This window comes from Harpegnathos saltator, unplaced genomic scaffold (genome assembly GCF_003227715.2).
Source record: "Harpegnathos saltator strain DR-91 unplaced genomic scaffold, Hsal_v8.6 scaffold381, whole genome shotgun sequence".
Taxonomy (NCBI): domain Eukaryota; kingdom Metazoa; phylum Arthropoda; class Insecta; order Hymenoptera; family Formicidae; genus Harpegnathos; species Harpegnathos saltator.
In genome coordinates, this window is record NW_020230185.1 from 1,281,761 (window position 1) to 1,288,165 (window position 6,405).

Genomic DNA, 6,405 nt, shown 5'->3' on the forward strand with positions numbered 1-6,405 from the left:
ACCGCGCGTCAACCCGGCCAACTTCGAAATTCTTCCCCCTACTCGACTTTCTCACTTTTCTTTTCGTTTTCACAGCCCCGCCGTTAACTTTCTTTACAACCTAAACTGTCAGGACCGTTTAAGGCTAAATTAATCCCAGCAGATTAGATTGTAAAGAAACTTAACGGTGCGAACTCGTGGAAATAAAACGCGTGCAAGTGAAGTAAGCAGAAGTAAATACAATAAAGTAAACGAAAGAATCCTCGCGCTCCCCCTAATACTCCTCTTCGCTCAATTTTTCTCCATCCCCCCTCTCTCTCTCTCTCTCTCTCTCTCTCCCTATCTTCGTCTCTCTTTATCGCCCATAAACTAAGTAATAAAGTTATTTAGTATATACAAGTTATCAGCACGCTTGACAGCTTGCTCGTTAACCCGTTGGCCGTCCAGCGAGTTTCGCCCGTCTTATAAAACTCCGCCGCGATGGAGCTTTCGTAGCTCGCGAGCGCGATAAAACATTGCGCGGTGAAATATAATGTAATGCGAACGAAATATAATGTAATGTTGAACGAAACCAAGACATCATCGTTGCATCTCGCTCGTGGGGTTTTCTGCTCACTGGCAGTCACTACAGCGTCCATACAGCACAGAAGTCGCAGCAATATTGCTGTAACGTTGCTGCAACATTATAACCTTGCTCCAACGTTGCAGCAACGTTTTTTTCAACTTTGTGCGCTGTATGGGCGGGGCTTTCGAATGTTGCGCTCCCGCGTTAATTCTATTATAATTACCCAACACTCGCGAGCGCTGCTGGCCCGCGCTAACACCTGCGCTAATCTGCAATCGCCTTACATCGCTGCGAACCTGAGCGTGAAACCACAACTACCGAGCTTGGTAAACCTTCGATGAGTAGCGCTCTCGCAGGCCGCGAATGTGCGACGGAAAACGCACCTCCCGAATAGAAAAATTAATAAGAATCTGGTAAGGGTCTGATTATTTTTCCCTAATATTAATCGAGCCCTAATAGGGATAGAAAGACAAGAAATTTAGACTGTAATTTCTTTATTTCTCTATAACCTTGTTAGTATACAACAAGAACTTTTTATTTTAAAAATATAGCATACTTTACAATAAAACATAGTATTTTTTACACATAAAAATCCTGGCACTGTTTTTATTAAAGTTTGCTACATTTCAAAATGAAGGCAATACTAGAAAGATTCTATTTATTAGATCTAAAGTAAAAAATCCTTCTAAATTCCTCATCAGTTTTCCTTATCAATCATCCTTTATTTCATAAAATCTAAGATATCCTTAAAAGATCCATCTCGGGAGCTTGATGTAGTAATAATGAGGCATCCCTTTTTAGGGCATCCTACTTTCAGCCTTATCAGGGCCTTATGTTTCATGAGGATGGGCCCAACAATTTTTTGCTCGAGTTCTCTTCACGGAGGGCAACGTGCGTAAACATCATTTTGTCATCTTACTGGCGCTTGAAAACTCTTTCTCTTGATTACTACGCGGCAAAATAAAATGGGTTTGTCACGATATCGGTCCGATTGTCATCGGTGGACCACCGAGGGGACGAAGGCGAACGAAACGCTCGGCGAGAACCACCACGAACAGCTCACCATGAAAGAGACATTATCGCGCCAAGTAAGACTCAGCTGAGTGTCTCATTAATAATATTTGATTTTCAGTTCAACGTTCGCACTGAGACCTCCCGCTCGCGGTCGTGAGTTTTAAGTAGCCAGTTGAGCCTCCGCCTGTCATTCCGAAATGTCCTGTCACGTCCCGGCAGACTTTATTTATGCCGCGTCCGTCCCGTTATCGGCTAACGCTATCGGCATCCCGGCGCTTAAAAAAAGCCCACCGTATCGATTTCATTATTTTTTGCCCCCCTCCCCCTTTCCCCTCTCGCCCCGCGTAACTTGTCGGGACCTGTAAAACGGCCGGTTTTGTGCATACTTGCGAGCAACACGGTTGCTACATAACTTCCGCATACTTTCCGCCGACTTCCGCGCTATATGATTTTAATTCCAGTAAACAGTACGTGCTGACGAGACACATTTCCTTGCAGCTATGCCGCGCGAAATATCTCCGTACTTACGTTACAAAACATTCCCGGCGAACCCCGGCGGCGAGCTCATGTTTCCGGCGAAATACTCGAAACAAATAATTGCGCCGGGGCGATCTGGGCGCGACGCGCGCGACCCACATCCGCGGCTCACATAAAATCTCAGCCGCGCGCGTGCGCGATATATTTCTCGGGCTTTTATCGCGGGCAAACAAGTAGCGGCCCGTTACGCCGTGTACACTCAAATCGCGTTACACTCCGCCATTTACCTCCATCAGACTCGCAGTTAAGTACGCGCGGCCGGTCGCGCGAGTTACAAGCATGCGTGTCCGCTCATCCGTTCATCATGTTTCGCGCAATTTGGAATTTCCGCCGCGCCCCCGCAATTCAGTCGCCATGGCGCGAGACTAGCTTATTTTTCAGCCGCCACGGTCGGCGCGCATCTGTCGTTCTCGGTGCGCTGGGCATTCCATTCGTCTTCATTCGTTAGCCCCGCGATGCTGTCCGTCTATTCTACCTGCCGGGAATACGCAGAGCGATCGTCAAAGGACAATTTGCAAAAAGCATTCCTTGCTGTGCTCGGCTCGCCGCCGCTTCTTCACGCAGGCGGGCAAAGAATATCGGGTATTCAAGAGTGGAGCAAACAGGGCGTACAAAGTAAGGCGAGTAATTATATTTCAGAGAAATAACTGGAAATGTAGTCTATAAAAATATAATTTTCAAGAATATATCAATAGGTAAGGAATATTTAAAATCTGGACATTTTTAGTATTATACAGCTGTAGGCATTGACGATAGAATATGGACGTCGTGACTTCGTCACGCAGGCAAGAAATAATCAAACGATACAAACAAACTGAAATAAAACGGATAATTGTAAATTGGAGAAGGACAGCCGTTTGCCGTTGTGAAGAGCACAGGACCATTAATTTTATAAATTAAAAAATCTAAACAAAGGAAAACTGCAGATGTAACGATACATCTTGTAAGTACATTCTTGTAATTTTGTAAAAATACATTCTTTGAAGTCCCTAAACTTGAAAGTCCGAATCTCGAGATTCAAATTTCAGTCCAAATCTGAAGACCCTAAAACCACGAGCGTTCGAGCTCACCGGTTGATATTTTGCCGCGGTGCGGTTCAACAGGAAACAAGCGAGCCACGGCAGCGCCGCGTCGAGACGACTGCCGAAGCTCTTGGCTCCGACGCTCACAGAAAAACTGTGCCGACAACCCGATTATACGAGAACATCGCATCTGGCTTGTGGCGTATACAGTTCGACTGCACCGGTGTTGCCATCCTGTTAGACGCCCTGACCTGCTTTATCTCATACCTATAGCCGCTCGAAGTCATACCATATCGATATACAGATATCGATGCCCGATATCACGGACGCGCACATAACATGTATATATGGAATAATTTTAAGTCGAAGCTTAAAAAAATGGAAACAATCCATACGCAATATGACCAAGCATAACATTTCTGGTCTGAATTAATATGCTATATTGCATATATATAAATACATATATCTTATCCCAATTGATATATATACCCAGACCGCACATATGTCCAAAACTGAGACATAAGACGTCTTTAAGACATCTTTAAGTAGTCTTTAAGATGTCTGAAAATAAGACATCTTTAAGTAGTCTTTAAGATGTCTGAAAATAAGATATCTTTAAGTCGTCTTAAAGAAGTCTTAAAGACGTCTTATGTCCCAGTTTTGGACATTGTGCTGTCTGGGTATTTGCATATTTGTATGTAATGACTGAAATTTTAAGATATTTTATTAACCAAAAATGTTTAAAAATGACTTCCCCTAAACTCTAATTAATCCAATCGATCATTAACTGACAAAAAATTTATAACAACGTTCATGTGATTTTTTCAACGCGACAGCGTTACCCAATCAGCAGATAATATTTTTTTAATGTTTCTCAAATATTTATTTTACATTTCTTTTCATTTCTTCTATTCATTGTACAAAAGATACTTATTTAACGTTTATTTAATGTGTATTTTATATTAATTTCGCTTCATTCATTTAAAATAGTGTTTTAGAAAAATATTAATTTAACGTTTATTTAATGTTCATTTAATATTTATTTCACATTAATAACATGTTTGAAATTATTTTTTACATTTTAAAAATGTTTTCTAAATGTTTTCTAATATTTTTAAAAATATTTCTTAAATACTTTTTTCCGATTGGATAAATATTTCTTCGATTTTCCATCCTTTTTATATATCAATATATATTTATATAATGTATGTCGCAACGAATATTAGTTATATGCGAATGATGTTTATAGATAATATATAATATTATATAAATTATACATTTTGTGTCTCAGCTAGAAATTATTATTAATATGTTAGTTCGTTTGCTCGAAATATATAATCTGTAATCCGTATTCATAATCAGATCTTATATTTAAGATTTTATCTTATATTTAAGATAATTTTAAGTTTATCTTCAGATATTTCTTTTAGCAAATGAAATGATCTGCACAGTATCTGAAGATCAATATAAAACGATTTTCAATTAGGGTCTACAAATTTTATGGGGCTAACTAATTTAATAAAATCTAAACTAGAGGTTTTTTATGAACTTTTAGAATTGCATTCGGTAGTATCGTCGAGACAAAAAAAATGACATCACTCTCAGATCTTTCCGCTCACCGACTTTTGAAACGACTATGTACTGATTTCAGTAACAGTGTTGTCGATACTGTCAACATCATTGCAGAACGCAGTCATTGGCATATTGGAATAGCTGACAATCCAGTACGCATGCGTCCAACCTCCAGCTCAGTCAAATGACGTGTTGTAGATTAAATCTTACCAGCAAAAGGTAAATATTGCATGCGTCGTATAACAAGTCTGTCGGACATTCTGATTAGTTATCAATAGAGAATTCACATGCTGCCTAACTTTTTCTCTAGTCATCTTAAAAATTTTCTATCTAAAAGCGAATTGAAACGTTCGACAAGCTTGTCGCACGACGCATGTAATATTAGCCAAAAAATACTATTACGTTGTAAAAGTGACATCTGGTAAGTTGTTGTGGCGTTCTATATTAGGTCTGTTGTGAAATCGATTTCGGGAACTTTCCGCAAAATCGCGAAAAATATGCACGGTCGGCTTTTGGAATTCGCGTACTAAGCGTTGCAATGCAACGCTGGCGTACTAGCCAATCAAAATAATCTGTTCGAAATCTGTCCGTTCCGTTTGAAATATTCCACAAGAAGTCGGCCATGACAGAAAAACTTTCCCGAAACTTTACTCAACTCTCCCGACGAACAATGCACATTTTCAACGAATATGTTTAACGAAAGCTGTGCCGTACCTCGATGTTTCACGGCCGAGACTCGGCTGATGAGTCCAAGACGACGCTTTGCGACGCGAAAACCGAGCTGTCCTTACGCAGCTGTGGTGCAATTCTTTAACCCGTTATTGGAGTTAACGACAGTTTCGTTATCGTTGCGCAGCTTTTCTACGGTATACAAAAGCTGCGCAACGATAACGAAAGTGTTGTTAAGTGTCCAATAATGAGTTAAAGAATCGCGCCGCTGGCGTGCTGAACTTACCTCGGCATTCCGACGACTCATCTCACTTCACTTCGCGCAGCGGAACGAACATCATTGCGCCATAACACAAAACGCGCGAAACTTACTTTCGACACTCCCGGTAACGATTTAAGGCGCGAAACTCAGCTACGGCGAGTCAAAATCACGAGAAGTCACGAACGACGGTTTCTCGACGCACACAACACAACCCGTAACCGGCGCCATAACTAAATACGAATGCAATAGCGCCACTAGCGGGATACTCGGGAAGCTGAGTCGACCAATCGCGGTAATTCATTTCTTTCTATAGTGGAACTATCTGCACAAAGTGTACGAGGAGCGGGTGAAAGCAATCGATGATAGATCGATTTAATTCGGAGCTACACGCAGTGTTAGTTAAGCCAGCGACACACGGTGCTTGTTTTCGTGATTGCTGGATTGCTTGCTGGATGAAAATACTGCGTCCTGATAAATGCACCAATCAGAACGCAGTATTTTCATCCAGCAAGCAATCCAGCACGAAAACAAGCATCGTGTGCCGCTGGCTTAATAGGACAGTGATGGTACAATCTGATGCAATAACCAGACCGCTTCATTGCACCTTATTACACCCAACTGTATTGTAAATAAAATTATGTGCAGATTATTGCATCCCTATAAATTTCAATCCTACATTTCAAACCATTCAAAAATTATTATCCAAAAATTATTTAGGTGGCCCGGAACTTTTGGTAGGCACTATATATGGTGTGTCTGTGCATTTTCAGATATTCCGTAGCCAA